Genomic DNA, 22,183 nt, shown 5'->3' with positions numbered 1-22,183 from the left:
GCTGTCATACAAAATGAACCATCAACATAAAGTCCTTGTATAAACTTTTTTATTTGAGAAGATATCTTCACTAAATTTGGCATGGATTATTATCCAAAGCAACACGATGATAGTTCAAGGCATTTTTTGTGAACTTTTTGTTGTTAAGAATTGATCGTCGTAAAAATATTGTCTCTCCGGCGGCAAGTTTGCAGATTTCACGATAGAAATATTTTCGAAAAATTATATTAATTAAATTATTTTTTATGTTTCTCTTTTCGCGCTCTTTATGTTGAATTTACTACGAGACTTTTAACAATTAATTCACTTTATAATACATTAGCTTTGTTTTGTTTTTTTTTCCTCGCCTATCAGCTTTATCGGCTCTTTGTCGCCCTTATCAGCAGCGCAAATCAGCAACAGCAGGTCTTTCAGTTTTTCCAAATCTTTTTTATTTTCTCTACATTGTGTGTAGTTGTTATCTCGCTCAGCGCCGCATCGCCGTTACACTTGACGAGAAGCGTTTGTTGCTGCCGCGCGCTTTGCTTCAAAGCGACGGCATTGCGTACGATTCTGCTGGTGGCATCACTTATCGCCGCATATCGCGCTGCGGCTGTAACAACAGCCGTCACATTTAATTATGACAAGAGTGAGCCAACAACAAGTACAACAACAACAACATGGCAACTAATACAAAAAACACACCGCCGCCAATTGAACAGGCGCTCGCTTGCGCCCACACGCGTTACAGATATAATTGTTTTTGGTTTGTGCTTTTTTGTTATTGTTGCTTTTACTGCTTTTAATTTGCTTTTTGTTTCTATTATTGTAAGCGCTGCTTTCAGGCGCTTTTGTCAAACAGTCATTCAATTGATTGTCTCGCGAAATAAAAACAAAACAAAAATACATAAAATAACTGTAAAGGCTTCAGCTGCAGCTGCAGCTGCAACTTCTGACTTCGTTGCCATGGTGTCGGTTGCGCTGATTTTACTCAAGCTTGGTTTTTGGTTTTTTTTTCTATTATTTGATATGATTGCCAATTTTTTTTTTAATTTAACATATTTTCAATGCCTTATTGTTGTTGCTTTCGTCACATTACTTCACTCGTTGGTCACGCCTGATTGATTCGGTGGTGTCCCTCAAGCAATGCACGCTTGATGTGTATGCTTGAACGCACCGCGTAACTGCGAAATGTCGCTGCGCTTGTGGGCCTTACTTGAATTACATAGCTGCATTGAATTTATCCAGTTTATAACTGCAAATTACCGTTTTGTTGCATTGTTGCTCATATGGCTTTGATTTCGCATTTATAGTATATGCCAGAAGTGGCATACTGCGATATTTTTAAATCTAAATGCTTGAAAGACATTATTCAACTAGCAGAAACATTATATAATAGGAACTGAAGCCGAAATAAATTGGCGTGAGTAGTTTTAAGAAGGTCCAAAGAACTTGGAACTATTGCTAAGGAGTATTTTATACTGAACTTTTGAACTGAAGATATCAAGACTTGACTGAATTATTTTTTAATTTGATGTTTTCCAGTAACAATGTTAGTTTCTGAGGAATTTTAGAAAGCATTTTGTGTTAAATGATTGAGAAAATTAAAATTCTAGTTGAAGAAATTTCATTCAATCACCATTATTGTTAATATTTTTAATATTTTTCGAGCTCCAAACCATTTCACCAACACTACAGCGCCAGCCTAACGGAGAATTAACATAAATCCCTGTGAAACTTTTAACTGAAATACTTCATATGAAGCCGAATAACTTATGACGTGTAGCTTGAACCATCATTATTTAAGCCGTCGGTGATGCCCGTGGATCATATTGACGCGAATGTAAAAACTCCCATCATCAATTTCGTTATTAAAATCTTGTTTTCCTTTGAATTTCATTTTTAACAAAATACTACTGAAATAAACTAACTAATCTCAAATTAGAACATCCGTATTTGTTCCAATATTCGAACATATAATTTTGGCTCAAAAGACGAATAACGTCCGAGGAACCAAAAATGTTTGAATGTGAGCAACTGGAAATATAGGAGAGCTACAGAAGTAGACCGATAGGGACAGCAAACGACGCCATATTTTTCCCGCTCTTTTGACATTTTTCTTTAGTAAGGTTTGCCATTTCATCATAGAAAAATATACGATCCAACAACGAGTCGAAATTTTTAAAATTTGCTACCGAAATTCGGAGTCAGTGGTCTCAACTTGAAGAGCGCTACGTCCGAGTTATGGTCGTCATAATCGTCCGGTCAGATCAAGAATTGAGTGTCTAGTGGAAAAATTTGAATCCACAGGCACAGTACAAAATGTTTATGTGCCAGTGAGACAAAGCAGTGCCCGTAGTGTCGAAAATATTGCTACCGCTAACGCATCAATTGAGGAAGACCCAATCAGTCTCTCACATCTCGTTCTCAAGCGTTGGGCATCTCTGTGACATCGTTGTGGCGAATTATACGAAAAGATCTTAGCCTACACCCTCACAAAATCAAATTGACGCAACAACTGAAGCCGCTTGACCACCATAATTGTCGTATGTTCGCGCATTGGGCTGAGCAACAACTTGAAAATTATCCGGATTTTCAGCGAAAAATCATCTTCAGCGATGAGGCTCATTTTTGGCTGAATGGCTTCGTCAATTCTCCATCAGTCACCATTGCATCCCGAAAAAATTTCTGTTTGGCCGGCGGCATCATTCGGCCGTACTTCTTCCGTAATAATAAAGACCCGCACGTTACTATGAATGGGAATCGCTACCGCTCAATGATAACCGAATACTTTTGGCCCAATTTGGATGATATGAACTTGTACAATACGTGGTTCCAACAGAACGGCGCCACAAGCCACGCAGCGAATGTCACAATCGATTTTTTTGAAAACCAAGTTTGGTAAATGCGTTATCTCACGACTTTTTTAGCGCTCTTATTGAAAACCCTGTATTAGAAGAATGTGGCCAAATACAAGAAGAACTCGCAGTCCCTCAAATAGCCATTTCTAACGTTTTGGCTCACCCACTTTATAGTCAGACTTGGCCTTTTTGACTTCCATTTATTTCGGACGATAGCCATGACAGGAGTACGGTTCACATCGGAAAAGAGTATGAAAAATTCATTCTTGGCCAACAAGCCGGCGTAGTTATTTTCGTTTGGAATCCACAAATTTGACAGAAAGATTGGTAAATGTTATAGCTTCAGTTGGACAATACTTTACACACTACTATTGTTCTTATTTTCTTAAATAAGCATTCACAAGAATATCGTTATGAACCGTATAGATACGTTGTGCGAGATATGTGAGACCTGAGACGAACAAATGCCTGTATTATTTTGATTTTTAATCTTGGTTGTTTGGTATATTACACTAGTTTACATCCATTTTCCGACTTTGATGATAGAGGTTGTTTCAAGTCAAGAGATGGGAGAAGTCAAGGGATATAGGGGTACGTATATGTGATCGAAATTTTCTAACTGAACTCTGTAATCAAGACACCTCAAGTGCACCAAAGGCCACTTATCACATTAGTCGCAAATTGTTGAGGATATCCTACCATACTTCATGGTCTAAGCTGTAACTATATTCCTGTGATTTCGTCCTTGTTATATGGAGATAAATTTACAGGCTTTGAAATACAGTTTGAAAGCACTTTGGAAATACTTTTAAAGAACGAGCGCAAGTTTTCTTCGATTTTATCCAGTTTTTGCACACGATGAATATTATTATAAATATTTTCAAGTTTTTCTTCACATTTTTCTTACAAAATAATATTTTTGACTCTTTTATGGTTCTCGTTATATTTTTTTGTTTGTTTTCGAAAATGCAGTATTGTTAGTTGTGTTTCTTGGTTTTTATTATATAAACTGTTAAGTCTTAATTTACGAGCATTGACTTTTAATGACGCCAGTTTTAACAATATATTTTTCACTTCTTTATGTAAACATTTTTTTAGTTTTGAAACTAAAAGACCATTTTACAATGTATCCATGTAGTCAACATATGTAAAATTTATTGTTTTTTTTGGATAAAAAATAATACCGAATATAAAAAACTAAAGTTTTTTTACCTTTCATTAACATTTTTATTTATTTTTCAATTAGTTTTTATCGCTTCAAGCTGCTTGAATTTGATTTTTTTGTTTGTTTTCTTTCCTATTTTAATTTTATTTAATTATTTCATTTTATTTTTTTATTCATAATTTATAAATTATTATTTTTTTATATTTAATATTTTGTTTTCAATGTTAGTATTTATTATTATATTTTTCGAACTTAATTAAGTTTTTTAATTATTTATTTCATTTATTCGTTAATTATTATTTTGTATTTTAATATTATTTTTATGATTTTTAGTATTTTTCGTAATTAATTATAATCTTTGGCCATTTAATTATTTTATTTCATTTATGTATTATTTTTTTTTTTTAATATTTTACTTTTAGTTTTAAATATTTTTAGTTATTATTTTTTATAATCTAATTTTTTAATTATTTTTTTTTAATTTTTAATAATTTTCGTATTTAATTGTATTTTTTAATGATTTAATTATTTTGTATATTAATTGATTTTTTAATTATTTTATTTAATTTGTTTAATAATTAATTAGTTTTAATATTTTTTTTAATTTTTAATATTTTTCGTACTTAATTGTATTTTTTAATGATTTAATTATTTTGTATATTAATTGATTTTTTAATTATTTTATTTAATTTGTTTAATAATTAATTAGTTTTAATATTTTTTTTAATTTTTAATATTTTTCGTACTTTAATAATTAATTATTTTTTAATTATTTTATTTCATTTATTTATCTAATTAATTATTTTTAATATTTTTTTTAATTTTTAATATTTTTCGTACTTAATTGTATTATTTGATGATTTAATTATTTAATTTAATTTATTTATTTACTAATTCTTTTAATTAATCTTAATTATATTTTCTGATATTTCCATCTTACGTATATAATATTGTTTCAAAATGTTTTTTTCGTGTATTTATTTATTCTTTTAATTTTTTTGCAACAATTCTCAACTTTTCACTTTTCGTTTTCCGTTTTCCGTTTGAAATATATTTTTCAATAAATAATATTCTCATGTATGTATATTTTTTATATTCTTTTTTAATCTTGAAATAAATTTATATTATTTGTACATATACTTTTTAATATTTTTACCGTTAATTAATGTAAAACAGCTGCATATCAAACGTTACTAATTTTAATCACAAAAATTCCATTCACAAAACCATAAATCCCAACAACAGCCAGAAACGCCGACGGTTTTTTACGCCGCGCTGAGGTTTTAAAATTAGCACAAATTTATAGAAAAAAAAATATGAAAAAAAATTTCCACTTTTTTGTGATTTTCAATTTGTTGTCAACATTTTCAGCAAAGTGCTTTTGTTTAGCTGGGTGTATTTGTAGCAAGTTGTTTGGCGTTGTTTTGGCTATGAAACAGTTATTAACTGCAATTTTGCGAATTTCTTAATTTAATAATATTTTTTATTATTTTCATAAATGATGCCCCCTTTTTATAAAAATCAACATTTTAGGTGTGTCAAATTCGTATGATTTTTATAAAAAAAAATTGTTTTTGCATTTTTCCAATGCTTCAGTTAAATTTGTATTTTAGAGAATATGTTGTTCTAGTTTTTGCAACAATTCCATTTGTATTTTAGAAAAAATGTTGTTGTTGTATTTTTTTTTTTTGCTTTGGTTCGATTAAATTTGTATTTTAGCAAAAATGTTGCTGTATTTTTTGTTTTTGTTCGTTTGTTTGTTTTTTGACACTCTTGCTGTTCACTTTATTTAAACCACTTTTTATTGACATTTGCGCGCAAATTAATTTTGCTATTTTTTACAGTTTGAAATTTGTTATTGCTCATTAATTTTCACTATATTTCGATGTTCTTTAATTTTTTTTATTTATTTATTTTTTTTTTTTTTTGTCAAATATTACACTTTATTCATAATCCATAAATTTGCTTTGATTTCATTTTGCGTCTTGTCACATACACATTTCCACACACAAATTTTTACCTTCATACGCTTACGCCCAGCACTTTGTCATTTCAATTTTTTCACAGCGCTTTGTGATTTTCTGCTGTTTTAGACATTTTTTGTCAGCCCACCGAAAAGCGCCGAGCATCAGTTAGCCATAGAAAAAGCGCGCGCGTCAGCAACAACGAACGTTTATACCGACAACGACGAGCAACAGTTGCTACCGCGATAACAAAAATTATAGCAGACGAAAAAAAAAAATGGTGAAAAAAGTGCAAAGCTTTAAAAAAACCAGACAGTCAAAGAATTTTTTTGCGGCTCGTAAGCATTTTTTGCTTGTGTAGACAAAATATTTATACAAGATTTGCCGTAAAAAGCAATAATAATGACTTCACATCGCCGCTTTGCAAATATAACACCCTTTAATTAGTCAAAATTAGTTGTGTTTATTAATTTATTGCTTTTGGCGCCGACGATGCGCTCAAGCAGTGCACTGGCTGCTCGGCGAAAATTTTAATAATTTGTGATTTTTTGTTTACTGCGACGGCAATTTTTGCTATTTGCACTACAAGCTGCTGCTGACGCTGCTCTGTGTAGCACTTCGAACGCTTCGGGCGGTACGCGACGTTTGTGACGACGGCATAAACAAAACTGCCAATACGAAATTGGCTCAAATCGCATCAAGCAAAATTCACAATACAGCGCAGCGCCAACACAAGCGCAGCGCCCACACACACACATATACCGCAGCAACATCAGCGCAAAAGTGTGTGTGTGTATAACGCGGCTTCTGTATTGTTGGCTCGCTCGCGCACTCACTCAACGCGGTGTTGAGTGCGATGGAGCCACGTGTGTGGCGCGAATGGTGTTACCCCACAGCACAGCGCGGACAGAGTCACTCACTGAGAGCGACTGACTCTAATGAAAGACACGCGCTGAGTGAGAGCGCGCGTTCGGTGTAGCACACGAGCGCCAAACCAGTGAATAACACGAAACAGCTGGTTGGCGCTGAAGCGCTCTACACAAGGCAACTCAACTCAATGTTTTTCAACTCATCAACGCTCATCTCAATGTTTCTCAACTTAGTAGCACTCAACTCAGTGCCGCTCACTCAATTGCAGGCGCTCATTCGGCGCGCTAGCCGCACAAATGGCAAGCGTAAATCGCCAGCTAGTCGCATTCGAAGCTGTTGCCGCGTAAAGCAACAGCTGCACAACAAGCGCTCGGCGGCAGCAACGGCAATCGCCGACATTTGGTGCCGACCCAAGGCGGCGCGGTACCCCAGCGCACAACACGCCACAGCGCCTCGTACATGCATCATGCCGCATGGATTAGCGCGCACACCCATACACACACACACATGCACGCGCTTGTCGTTTGAGCAGCGCCAGTCGTCGAGCACGATTTTGCAATTTGTGTACACACAATCGACTTTACGTGTTGCTGCCGATTTATTGCAGCACAAGCAGTAATAGAAATAGCAACAGCAACAACAACAGCAGCAGCGGCGGCAACAGCTATGCCATCATCACACTGCAATAACAACGCTTGGCGCAATAATACGAGCAACAATAACAAAAAAATAATAATTCAAGAAGTTGCCTGCGAGACGTGCATCGCATTTGGCACACTTCAATGTGCCCGAGAAGTCGCTGACTCTCGACTGTCTCCTGCTTGGCGCGGGGCGCACAGGAATATTTAAATAAACTTAATAACAGAGAGAATTTACAGGAAAAAAGTAGAAGATAGTGGGAGTTTCGGTACTGCTTAGAGTTGTAGGAGTTCAACGAGGAAGCACGAAGGCGATTTTTGTTATGTTAGCGAAGTTTAGGCTGATTTCTATTGTTTCGAATTGCACTTGTTGGACAGTACAGTTTTCGGTTTTCATCGTCTACAGTCGATAACAATTCTACGAAGCTTTTTCGTCTAAACGAAATAGAATGGGTTCTCGTATTTGTATTCTTAAGACAAGTCAGGAGCTCATAAACTTCTGCAGAATCCCATTTAGCGCTTAGAAAGATGAAATTTCGTTAAGGTTAAGTTGCAAGTCAACGCAACCATGAAGTATCGGAGATCCGTAACAAAAAGTAATATAGTATCACTAAATTCAGAAACCCTGCTTAGCTAAATTAGTGTCTATTTTCTTCTTCCTTGGCACTACAACCGAGGGTTGTACATTCCAAGTGCAGACAGGTGGCTATGCCCCTCGTTCTTTCATTCGATGCGTGGGCGCCGCTGCTTCCGTTGTCTATCCTTTGATCTCTAAACGAAGCAGATTTTCGCTGGATCATCATCTTTCGAACGAAATAGACAAACAGGCACTTTCTATGGATTTTTATGCGGTTCCCCTGACAGTCGGTTCTAAGAAACCGAAACGAAACCTGATATTTATCCGGCCAAATACTGTCAACTCGGTAGATTTCTGCCGCTACTACAACAACAACAACATTTATTTTTATGCGCTTAACTATTCATGTCGCCGTAGAGCTCATACAGTTCGTGGTTCCATCTTCTTCGATAACGCGAACGGCTCCAAAGGCCTTGCGGAGGTGAGTTCTCTCGAATGTTCCAAGGGCTTTCTCATATAAGTTTTATCAAAGGCAAACGATGGCAGGCGGTGCAAGGTGCACATCTTTCTCTCCAGTACAATTAAAACGGAAGCTATCTGGGAACTCACTATCTACGAAACTTCACACAAGCATATGTAATGCAAAAATTGACAACGATGGTCTCACATCACAACACTTCCTTCAACTCAGTTCAATCAAAGAGGCTTAGTATAGTAAAAGGTCCTGGGTTAATCTCGGTCGGTTTTAACTGAAGTTTCTTTATTCATTCGGACGACATGACCTAGTCACTGTTGGCAAGATATATTCTACGTTGGATTTCCATACTGACGTTGTTGTTGGTGTTAATGATGGCTCCAAGAACGAAATTATCTACGACTTTGAAATATACTTAGTAAATGCCACAAAGACCTACTCGTCTCAGTCCTTGTCCCGTTCATCGCAGTTCTTGCATGGCGGTGATGTCAGACTTTACTCTTACGAGGAAGTCAACCAGCTGGGCAGCGGCACCTTTCCAATTTAAGGACCGAACATTCCAGGTGCATGCCCTTACATTGTAATCCTTAATGCGTTTGCAGTAGTCGTCACAAAAGAGGGGTCTCTCATCCGAAGCTGTTTTCTTCATTTCTTTGGGGGTGATTTTTACGTGACTGGTACTAAACCCAAAGCACAACCCTGGGGAAGGATGTTTCTTCTTCCTACTTTAGCTTTCCGTCAAACGGATATTTTATACTCGGTCTAAGGCCGGAAGTCATGCGCTGCGTGAGCCATATGTGAAAGGATCGCTTCTGGCCTATCCCTAGTGAATGGCACTCAGAGAATATTTTTCACTTGCATGAACTTCTACACATGACTGAATCCTCCTGTGATCCTTATCCGCAGAGGACATCTTAGCCTGCAGTGACCTGTTTAAAATTCCACTAACTACTCTAATCGTTCCTGGGAAAGCGATTAGTTTGTTGCACCACTTTATATAGAACTCACCCAGAAACAGCCTCTACTGGCGAAACCCGAACATTTGTTACCAGTGGTGATTTCATCAATCATTTTCCTCTTTCCTAAGCTCCTCAAGTAATGCGTGGGGAAACCCACAGCGAAGAATGGTTCCGGTCATATTGGCCTGGTTGCCGCAGCTCTTTCATCAGCAGATCGACAAGCTCATTTCTATTGACATGACTTTTCGTGGCACCCTATTAAGCGTTTTTATGCACCTCAGGAACATTGTTGATTTGATTTCAACCGACCGCTTGACTGAGAATGACAACACATTTCAACTGATAGTTCTTCTCTAGGATAATTTCTGTACACCGGCTAAGGGCACAGACCTCAGCTTGAAAAGTGCTTACAAACCTGCTCAAAGGCACTGACAGTTATCCCAGCTCCAATTCCACTTCCTGTTTTCGAGCCGTCTTTATGCCACTGTATGGTGCTCTTAAGAAGATACTCCCAAGGAAGGGCATAAAAAGTGAATCAAGCAGTATATGATCTGATCTTCTCTTTTGATACCCATTGAAACGCTTTTTTCACAGTATATTCTATTAGTAATATCGTTAATTCTATCTACATAACTATCGGGAATGACCTAAACAATCTCAACAAGTTGGATCAGTATCGGCCTTCCTCCGAATATTTTTCAAAGCCTGAAATGTCGGACTTCTAAGCCGAAATGGTACAGCACTTTAGGGCGAAAGGGAATATTACGCCACAACAAGGCTCAGTCAACTTAGCAGATCAGCAGTTATTCCAAAACTTTGCCTTCTCAACAAGAATTATTGATTTGAAGGGGTTAGGCGAGATTCGACCTTTCATTTTGTTTCGGATAGCACGAGTTCTTAAAATCAACGAACTTTCCTCTTGAAAAAAGTGATAAAAAAGTAAATTAGATCTGGCAATAGTTTGGATATTATGAGCCTCCAGTATATTTCAGCATAGCGCTATTTGCTCTAAATTTTCATACCAATGCCTTTTCTATTGGAAAGGTCTAACATTAACAGATTTTTGTATGCAATAAAAGAAACTTTTTATGTCTATCACTATTCACTTGTAATTATCTTAATAAGCCCTTGACAGCCATTTGGGACGAGGGCCCTTTCAAAGAGCTCTCAATCGCACCGACAGCATCATGAATAGCAATAGAAAGTGCACACACGTGATTACTTGAATATACAGCTTCGTGTATGTGCAGGTATTCGCCACAGATCTGAGGACGCGTCGAACATTCCCAACCGGCTGGACGCATTTTAAGGCAGCGCCTTAAACAAAAAATGCCAAAGCAACTTGTAAATGATCAATTTACAAGGCAACGCTTGAATTATTTATAGCCAACGCCGATGTTAGGAATACCAAATTAAAATGTACTATTGACACTGGATTGAGAAATGCTAACTAACTGTTGGATATACAGACTTGTACATATGTTTCGAATGACAGGTACATATGTAAATGTATATATATCTGATACATGTGGATGTTCCGCAATATGCAGATGCAAAGATTTGCTGATATTTATATTATATGCATTCGTCTGCTAAATACTGTACTTAAGTACCGGCTAGTGTTCAGTATGCAGGACGCCGAAGCTAGAATTTCAATTATGTCGCCGGCTGACAACGTCACAAACATAAACAATGACTAGAGACGGCAGCGCCGACATGAAGTCTGCCAAATGATACGGGCTTGTAGGTGAATAAAATGCTAAAAAAAAATTAGCGATATCACTGATATTAATTAGATACAGGGTGTGCCATAAATTATGGAGTGCAGCAGAAATTTCGTTCGAGATTCATGAAACGGCATTATATGAATATTTGGATCGAGATTTGCGCCAAAAACCTTCATTGGTACACATTACATTTTTTCCAGTGCAACGAAACAGTCGAGAAAAAAATCGAGTTCCACGGATGTGGGTTCGTTATGTCCACCCACAAATGCGTGAAAAAGGTCTACACCATTACTGGCTTCAGGAAGACGACGAGACATGACAAACTGCTTACAAAGCTAAATCTTTTCTGCAACAAAAATTCTACAAGCGTCTGGTGACAAAGGTAGGCGATATTTCCTGACCACACAGATCAGCTGATTTGACTCTACTTGACCATTTGTTGTGGAGGGATTTGAAAATAAGGTATATAACCCGACAATTTTAGATATATTGACTATCTTAAAGAAAACATGAGCACCGAAGACACCGCTATATCGCCCAGGATGTTCAAAAAAAGATATATGTATATACAAAGATTTTTTAATCAAGGTTATTCGATATAAGCATACCGTTATAAAAAACAACGCACCCTGTATTTCTCATGAAGGTAAGTACATGTCTACAGAAAACTGTACACAATTAATTATATAAGAAACTAACGCGACAGGATTAGCTTAACAAAAAAAATTCAAATAGGGGACAGTGTAGAACTAATGAATTTGTACTTCGTGGATCCTCTAAGGTATAGGCAAAGACAACACAAAGTCGAAATTCATATGCCAATTCTTGCAAATGTCAACTGTGCTCAAGGCCCATATTTACAAGCTGTTAAGTGGTAGGCAGAAGCTAAGCTTCAAAAGAAACTTTGAAGCTGCAAGCTATAGCAAAAGTAAATATATTTATGCTGTCTACATAGTAAATAAAAAGGTGTAAAAACAAACCGAACAACATATGCTCAAATGAGTTAGAATATTGAGTCAATTGGCCGCTTGTAGCTACGGGGATCCACTTAAGTTCCACGAGCAGAAACACCTATGCAAATTAATTAAAAAAGTAATTAAAAAAATACATAAGTAAGGAATGCTAAGTTCGAGCGGAATTAGACAAAGAAAAAGATACAAAGATTTACAAAACAGAATGACAAGGTGATAAGGTTTTCTAGTTTCAGTATGATATATTACTTATTATCCGAGATATTTATCTTAAGGTGAATAGATGAAGTAAAAATATATTTTCTATACTGGCTTTCAATATTTTAGAACCTAATTCTTCGAACAACAAAGCGAAGAGTGCCGATGAATTGCCGGCCGGGTATGAATCAGCTTCTTTGTGGAATATGGTCGGACGAAATCATGCACAACGATTGGAATTTAAGTGTGCTCTGCCCAAAGGGAGAACCCAGAAAGGGAGACCAACGCCAACTACCAATTGGTAAGCCTCCTCAACATCACATATAAGGTTCTATCGAGCGTATTGTGTGAAAGATTAAAGCCAACCGTTAACAAACTTATTGGACCTTATCAGTCTGGCTTTAAACCTGGAAAATTTACAACCGACCAGGTGATTACCATGCGACAAATCTTAAAAATCTAAATCTTGAAACAGACCCGTAAAAGGAAGATCGACATACACCACTTCTTCGTCGATTTTAAAGCCGCCTTGGACAGCACGAAAAGAAACTGCCTCTATGCCACCATGTCTGAATTTGTTATCCCTGCAAAGCGAAGACGGCTAGGTAAACTGACGTTGAGCAATACCAAAAACTGTGTCTGGATCGGGAACTGCTGGCGTACGCCGATGGTAGTGAACGAAATATCTCCTATCATCGAACAACAGTCAAACAAACAGTCGTCACACCTGCGACTTGGCTCCAACCTCTTGAGAGTCATATTTTCGAAGTCGTAATTTCGATCTGACTCGAAATCCAAAGCAGAATAACTCCTACCAACAGATGTAAACAATAAGAAAAGTCCTCTCTCATTATTCCCGTCCTACTTTATAGTGCAGAGGGATGAACGCTGACAACATCTGATTATTCGGCGTTACGAGTTTTCAAGAGAAAGTTTCTGCGGAAGATTTATGGTCCTTTTCGCATTGGTAACGGCGAATACCGCAGTCCATGGAACGATGGATGAGTCGTATGAGAAATGCGACAACATTGACATAGTTTATACCCAAAACTTATACCTGTAAGTGTTGAGTTGATCTATAAAAGATGTGTAGATCCTGTACTTTCTCCCTGATGCCAATATTTAAGCACTGTTTGTTTAGCTTTTTTGATATTATCGTCATTAAAATAGTTGGTTGGACAAATCAACTGTTCTTAGCAAGATAAAATCCGAGCTAATTCCAGTAACTTAGAACCGACTGTAATGGGAATTAAGTTTTAAGTGTTTTAGGCAAATCACCAAAACACTTTTGCAACATTTTCAACGATTCCGAAGTCGTGATGTCATTTAAAATCAAAATTTTAAACAAAATCATTCTTCAATTTTTTTAGTTTACTTTCTTGCTTCTGATGCTTTATTTAAAATCTTCTTTTTTTCATTCTTTATCACTTTTTGATGCAAAATACTTAAAAAAATATGAAAACGAAAAATTTGAAAATATAGAGTTCATACAAGCTTGAGAAGGAGTTCAAAAACAAAGAACTAAGCCCGGAAGTCACCGCGCAAATTGACACTCTTGCAGTTGGTGGCAACGACACCCAACAGTCAAAGTTAAGTCAGTGATAAAAATAACTAAAAATTAAAAAATTTTAAGACTTTTGCTCGGAAGTCAAATTTAGTTTCTTCTCAAATTTAGTTTAGTAGCGCAATAATCTATACTCAGCGCACAGTGGAACAGAACTTAAATAAAAGTGATACTATTTCAAAGACAACTGATTTGGTAGCTGAGGCGAAGACTGTAGTATACTCAGTGATGTGAAAGAGAAAATGTAAGAACTCACACACTCAGAACAGCTTACTCAGTGAAGTGAGAGAGAAGACGAAAGAACTGGCAAAGTGAGATGTTATGTCATTTTGTACACCTGATATCAGCCGAAGCTGCATCATATGTCAAAAATTGTTTATATTATCTTATGCAGTAAAGGTCATGTCATCCGAATGGATGAAAACACTTCAGCTCTGAGATATTATCATATTTATCTTGGAACTGAATCTAATGTAATCCCTTATAAGAAACTGTTAGAGCTTAGACTAGAAGTAACAAGCATCCTTACCAAAAAATTGGCTATAAAGCTACATTTATTATGTTTTCTATGTTTTTCTGTTCGATCCTAGCCTCTAGTAAAAAATATATAGATTATTTAGTATTTTAACTTTCCATCCCACTGCGCATAGGCCATCGCTGAAATACTTAAAATTTTTACGAAGTTGACATTCTCCCATTTGCAAATAATTTAGGGCTTCAGTTATAATCGCAACTACACACACACATACATACATACACAGGTTTGCTTGCATAAGTAATTAGCCAAGCAACCGAAAAGGTGAAGGTAATATTTACTGCTGTCACTCAGTGGCAACTTTGGCCAATTCATTGAATGACGGTTCGCCAGTTTTGGTCACAAAAAACCATTGAACTTTGGAAATGCATAAATTTTAACGAGAGCGTAAAGTTCAGTTGAAACTACCGAAGTAATAAAATTTGTGATTATGGAAAGAAAGCATTTTAAACGGGAATTCTGGGCGGGTAGAAGAAGTTATGGGAGTAAAAAGATGGAGTAAATGCATATATGTATATATATAAAAATAACCGGAAGAGAATTAGTGCGAAGTTGACTTGTGCGGTTGGACAGTTCAATCAGTGAAAGGTCGAAACAAATGTAGCCTATTCTTTAGAGCTTACAGAGAAAATGCTGTATCGTAAAAGACTTGGATAGTTTCTCAGAACTATATGCCATCCCCATAAATGTGATTAGATGAGATAAGCTTTGTTGAATCATTCCAAAGCAGCTCAAAGTTTATAGTTTTAAATAACTTAAGTCAATTCTGATGAATCCATTTTTGATAATTTTAATTTAAATATAAATTTAATTTTCAAATAACTGTATAGACCAGGGTCTATAGTTTTTGAAACCAAGATAAAATAATAGAATGAACCTCATTGGAAAAGTCAGAGAATATAAAAAAAGGAAAAATAATTAAAGTGCGATGTGAGTTCGGGTAATGTAAGAGTTAGGGTAGTTTATTGGAAAGTACTATGAAAAAAAAATTAAATGAAAAATGTTCAGGTAATGAAAAGATCTACAATTTTTGTATTAATTCAAAATGTATGAAACAAATTTAATTCAAGTTAATTAAATTTTAATTTTCATTCAGTTTCACTTTTATTTTTTATAAAAATTATTTTCTTTCACGAAATTAATTAACTTTTGAGTGTCCAAACACACTCTATTTTTACATTAAACACATTTATTTTTTACCTCATTTGGACTTAATATCGGAAAATCATTCAATCAAACTTCATTAAATCATTTCAAACAAAAATTCTAACTTAAAAATAACTTTTTTATAATCGATAAGCGTTTTTCGTTGACATTTCTTCTCACTGATGGTATACACAGAAAAAGCTTTGATGGGTCAGTTTGTGTGGCAGCTATGTGCTACATTTTTATGAGGTCAGTGAACCTTTTATTTTCATTTAGCCAAGACAACAACCTTCATTCACAGATCAACTACCTTTGTTTACATTTAGGTTCAATGACTCTTTTGTTTACATTTTATGAGGTTATTAACCCTTTGTTTACATTTAGCAAAGACCCCAAATCGTGTTCACATCTATCTAAGACAACAACCTTTGTTTACACTCAGTGTCAACGACCCTTTTTTTTATATTTGATGAGGTCATTAATTCTTTGTTTACATTTAGCTATCCCGAGGAGCGTCTCATTAATTCGTTTCTTTGCATTATTATGGTGCCAAGGAAAATATGTACCAGGTTTCATGAAGATATCTCAAGAATTACTCAAGTTAAGCTAAGTGGACCGACCCAGATTTCACTCGGCTGGTCACCCTAATCCTATATATGTATATAAATATCGAACAAAGGATTTGTCTCAAATTTTGTATTTCTTACTAAATTTCGTGTGCGGAATCATTGTGTATGTTGGAAAAGGCTTACGGCGATTAAATTTTATTAAAAATATAAGCCTACGAGTGGTACAAAGCCCTCAAAGACGGTCGAGAGATCTTTGACGACTTTCCTCGTTCTAGACGACCTTCGACCTTGTCAACCGATGAAAATATTAAAAAAGTGGAAGATATTGTGCTTGAAAACCGTCAGGCAGGCGTTAGAAAGATGGCAAGAGAGCTCAATATCTCTCGTGGATATTTTGAGTATAAAACGCGTTCTTGCTCGACTCGTCCCGATAAAGCTGAACTTTTCTCAAAAAGAGTACGGTAAACAGGTCTCTTTGGTCCAAAAACCCAATAAATACCATCGATCAACCGCCGTATTTACCGGATTTAGCTCTCTATAACTTTTTCTTTTTCCCCAAACTGAATTTGCTCTCCGAAGAACCAGTTTTCAATCGATCGAAGAGATAAAGCAAATTTTGCTTATAAAGAGTGTTTCGAGGACTGAAAAATCGTTAGCACAAGTGTATTACATATGTTGTGGCTAACATTGAAGGCGACAAAATAAATATTGAAGAATATTTAAAATGTTTTGGGTTTTTATTTACAATTTCCGGGTACTTTTTTGCCACCAGTTATATATATAATCTTATAAACTCGATTAGTTTTAGGTGATAGAACAACCGTAAGTTTAACAAACCTATTATACTCTGTATCAATATATTGCAAGAATATAAAACTTTATCTAACTTTTCATATTGTTTTCTTTTTTTTTATTTTAAATTACTTATTTATACATACAAATAGGTATGTGCAAAAAAACATATTTTAATATACTTCAAGAATTTCCGGCTTTGTATTCTCAATACTGGATTTTCCCATTTGCCATACGATGTAAGAGATTTCCCAGCAATTCGTTCCAAAGCAAAAGCATTAAAACTATTGTTTTATAGGTTAATGAACAACAACAAATAGAGCGGAGAGAATCATAACATTTTGAAGTACTCAACACATATGTACATATTTATATACATATATCTTTACACAAGCATAAAGACATATACATACATATATATGAACACAGAAATCTTTGAGAATTCTCATGCTTTCCTCTACACATGAGCTCAAATTAATCCACTCCGTACTAATTCGTATATACTTAGTATTAGTCACTGTCATTCTTGATCAATTACTGAATAGTCCAAAGCTTGAGTTCGCTGTTGCTATGATAGTAGATCGTGTTTTCTCTTATATAAACTAATTATACGAGTACTATATATAAAAATTTTTTAATCTGTTGAAAAAATACTTTTGGGTGTCTACTTTGGCACTGACATAATTATTTGAGTGACACAAAGTATTCAGTGAAGATCGTAAAGTCATCAAAAACTTGACTCATATGAGTCAGAAAAAATGAAAATTCTTGTAAATCGTCGAGTTGGCATCAGAGTGGTAGCTGTGGATCTTAACGCAACTTTTTGCGACTAAACATACTTTGGGTATACAGCGTGTCAAGGCTGGACTCGTACCAGAAGACTTCTAACTTTTGCAAGTATGCTTTGGCGTCGAGTAAAGATCGCAAAAAAGATGCATGACAACAAAGCTGAGGGCTCTACATTCATCAAAGGCAAACGTGGGTTTATAAATATAAACGTCTAAACTCTCCAACGAGCTAATAATGAGCCAAAATCGAAAAAAACCAATTCGCTGAAGGCAATGAAGGCTATTATAGCTAAGGCTTATCGGAAGAGAATGTGAAATTGGAATAAGCGTTCTCATGCTCATGAAGGCTAAAATAAACCCTTACATTATATTACGGGAAAATTAAGTTCTTTTTTTGTCAGTCCGGTTCAATTTTGATCAGATGGTATATTTGATTATTTACAGATGGAAGAATATTACTTCGAGTATTAAATAACTAAGAATCATTGTTTACAGTATTTTAAGCAATTCGACTTATAAATTTGTTAGGATCGCTGCAATGATACCAAAATACAGTCATACTTCATTTTTTTACTCCATAAAGGCTCTACACCAGCCTTACTTGACACTACGCATTTGCACGAATTTAGAGCCTAATATGTGTTATATTAAATTGCATGTCAAAGACGAAATCTGAGCAGGTTACAATGCGATTCTTGACCAGCTCATCCCAGTGAACAGAGTCTTTGATTTCAACCGCTCAAAGTGAGTCCTCATAGTTTAGACTAGTTTCTTGGGCACAGGTATTTAAAAAGCAATACAACAACAGAATTTACACAATCATCAATGTTTTTGTCTCCATCAACCCACACATAATATATTTCAAGTCTTCATCCCAACTGCGCAATTATATTTTCCACTCACAGGACATGAGCAGGATACCCAATTCGAAAAGGAATAATTTAATGAAATTTATTACGACACTCAGAGGTCATTTAATGCATTATTGAAATGTTGCAACACACCCACAAACATATGTTAGCTCGGCGCACAAACATATTTACACACATGCGCATTTATCGCCACCGAACATAAGACGCTTAACTGCTTGCCGCACGCGAACTAACGGAATCAATTAATTCTCTATTAACGCGCAATGACAAGCGTAAAAACGAATTGATAACACGCACAACGGCAATAAAATATATATTAGCATGTGTATCATATGCTAAGAGGCATTTTGCTGTACAAACCGGTGGCGGTGGCGTATACGCAACATTGACAAATGCCACACAATAAGCCAAGCGCGCACAATAAATTATCGCGCAGGCAGGCAAACAAACAATAATCATCGATTATAAAGATGCTATGCGCAGACAAAGAGAACACACATACACATTTGCATATGTGTGAGTGTAAATGTTGCATGGAAATAATGCAAAATCACTTAAGAAGTCATTGCTGCTGCTTTGGCAGGACACACACGAGAAAAGTTAAATACTAAATGCTTGAGGCGAAATCTACAAGGGTATGGGGAATTATATAATAAGAAAGGGCATTTAATACATACATACATGTTCACATGTATTTGTATAAAGTTTTAATATAATAAATTTCTATAACCGCGAAACAAAATTGCGCGTAAATGAAATAAAGTGGCCAATATTGAGAGCTGAAAGGAGTCACATTTCAATTAAGGATTAGTCACTGTAGTTCGCAGAGTTCGAGGTTTACGCAAGTGAGGAAAGTTGTCGGATCGTCATTAACTTGCGAGTGGAAAGAATCGATTCTTTTACATATGGCTCAAGCAGCTCACGACTTCCGATCCTAGACCAAGTATCCTCTGGGCAGCCAAAGAACATCTGTTTGAAGACGAGCTAAAGTGAGAAAGCGAAACATTCCCGCCCCCCACAGGATTGTGCACTGAGCTTGGGACCCGCCATGTATTGATTGATTGATTAATATGAGGAACGCACCGCGACCTTTGGTCTATTGTGCCCTCTCCTAACTTACATAGACTCACCTAGCCCCAGTGCATTGATGAAGTTCAATAGACTTCTGGGCGCTAGTGAGGCTATGCGATCCCTATACGGAAACATTGATCCGAGGGCCTTAGTCCTGCGTCTACAGACTGCTGTGCAGTCAATCAGCAGGTGCTCCGAGGTTTCAGGTTCCAAGTCGCAGAACCGGCAGTTAATGCAAGAGGATAGGCCCATGTTGTACAGGTGCCCATTCAACTTGCAGCCTGAGTTTGTTCCTGGGGAGGTTTATTATAACCTTGAACCTGCTCAGATTGTATCATCCCATTAACAATTTGGCATGTCTCATACCACGCGTTTGCCGCCAATGCTCCTCCCTGCCCACTACTTCTTCCCTGCGAAGTAGCTCCTTTATGGTATGTCGACCTACCCCAATAAAGGGTTCTGGTCCCACCATCTTGGTGGAGGCTGTGTAGCGGGCTAGCTCATCCGCCAGTTCATTACCGGCTATACCTCTGTGACCAGGCACCCAGATTAGGTGTACCTGGTTACGTTCTGCTAGGCTGTTCAGCCTTTCCCTGCACTCCTGCACTAATAGCGATTTGATTTCGTAAGAAGAGATCGCTTCTAGCGCTGCTTGACTATCACTGAGGATGGCTATTCTCTCATTGCGATAGTTGCGACCCGCCATGTAAAAAACAATACCAATGAAAACGTTTAAATAGCCTCCGATGACAGACCGCCCTTTTGATGACGACCATGGCAATTAAGGATTACGATTTGAGGGCATGCACCTGGAATGTCCGGTCCCTTAATTGAGAAGGTGCCGTTGACTAGCTGGTTGATGTCCTCGTTAGATTGAAGGCTGCTTGGCGACTTTAACGCCAGGGTGGGCAAAGAAGGTATCTTTGGCACAACAGTTGGTAAATCCAGTCTGCACGAGGAAACATCCCCAAATGGGTTGAGGCTGATCGACTTAGCCGGGACCCGAAATATGGGTATTCGTAGTACTCGATTCCAGAATAGAAAAATTCACCAAGCTACCTGGCTGCCTCCGGATATAAAAGCCACCAACCAGATCGATCATGCTGTGATAAACGGAAGACACGTCTCCAGTATTCTAGAAGTGCATACGCTTCGAGACCCAAACAACGGCTCGGACCACTATCTTGTTTCAGCCAAGATAAGCACCCGCCTCTGTGCAGCATAAAACGCCCGTCAACAAACACAAGGAAGGTTCGATGTCGAACGATTTTCTACTCGACTTGCACACTTGCTGTCTGAGAGCACTCATCAGCAACTCGTTATAAGAGAACTGTGGACGGAATTTCAAGCTCCGGAGAGAAAGCAGACTGCCTACCTCGCAACGTTACGATCGACCACAACACGTGCGTGATGGCATAGATACCGAGAGTTGAAGATGGTTGCGAGACGCATTTCCAGACAAAAAAAAGAGAAAGACTGAAAAGCCTGAGTACGAAGAGCTTGTTAAGCTGGCTCGAAAATTCCACGAAAAGATGCGAACAAAAGGTTTCAAGACCGGAGCAGACTCTTGTAGAATTCTCAGAGATGATCTAGTGATGATGCTCAAAGCATACAAAAATTATGGAGTAACACTTCTCCTGCCTGCTGAATGCCAATGAAAGCATAACACCAGGAGAAGGCGAACCCGATTCCCCAATCGATGACGATGGAGCAGACATTGCTCGACCATGATAAAGGTGTTTAATAGCAATTAGAAGAACAACAAAGCGGCGAACCGATAAATTGCCTGCCGAGCTATTCAAATACGGCGACGAAAAACTGATATGGTGCATGTATCAGCTTCTTTTTAGAATATAGTCGGACCGAAGCATGCCGGACGATTGGAATTTGATTGTGCTCAGCCCAATACGCAAAAAGGGAGACCCCACAATCTGCGCCAACTACCGTGGGATAAGTATCCTTAATATCACATATAAGGTTTTATTGAGCACAGTGTGTGAAAGCCTGAAGCCCACCGTCAACAAACTGATTGGACCGTATCAGTGTGGTTTTAGAACTGGAAAATCTACTATCGACCAGATTTTCACCATGCTACAAATCTTGAAAAAGACTCGTGAAAAAGATCGACACACATCACCTCTTATTTTGAAGCTGCTTTGACAGCATGAAAAGCAGCAGCCTTGTTGCCGCTATCTCTGAATTTGGTATCCCCGCAAAACTAATACGGCTCTGTAAATTGCTCAACGTCAATAATAAAAGCTCTATCAGGACCAGGAAGTACCTTTCCGAGCCGTTCGATACCAAACGAAGCTTCAGACAAGGCGGCTACCTGTCGTGCGTCTTCTTCAACCTACTTCTGGAGAAAATAATTCGAGCTGCAGAACTAAGTAGAGATTGAACAATCTTATATAAGAGTCTACAGCTGCTGGCGTATGCCGATGATATTGATATCATTGGACTTA

At 37.0% G+C, this 22,183-nt stretch overlaps 1 protein-coding gene across 4 annotated transcripts in view; it reads right to left on the bottom strand.

Annotated features, from left to right (window-relative positions):
* LOC120775003 (protein scalloped) overlaps positions 1-6,621 on the bottom strand; it is a 289,532-nt gene extending 282,911 nt beyond the window's left edge. For 2 of the 4 annotated variants that reach the window (XM_040104932.1, XM_040104933.1), the window contains exon 1: positions 6,026-6,621. The gene's annotated coding sequence lies outside the window, so the exon portion shown is untranslated. Of the gene's footprint in view, positions 1-5,161; positions 5,584-6,025 lie in introns of those variants that run through there. The other 2 variants (XM_040104934.1, XM_040104935.1) reach the window with 1 other exon arrangement.
* Between the last annotated feature and the right edge of the window lie 15,562 nt (positions 6,622-22,183).

Source organism: Bactrocera tryoni, chromosome 4, assembly GCF_016617805.1.
Source record: "Bactrocera tryoni isolate S06 chromosome 4, CSIRO_BtryS06_freeze2, whole genome shotgun sequence".
NCBI classification, from domain to species: Eukaryota; Metazoa; Arthropoda; class Insecta; order Diptera; family Tephritidae; genus Bactrocera; species Bactrocera tryoni.
Note: the sequence above shows the minus strand (reverse complement) of the source record. Positions and strands in the feature narration are given on the sequence as shown.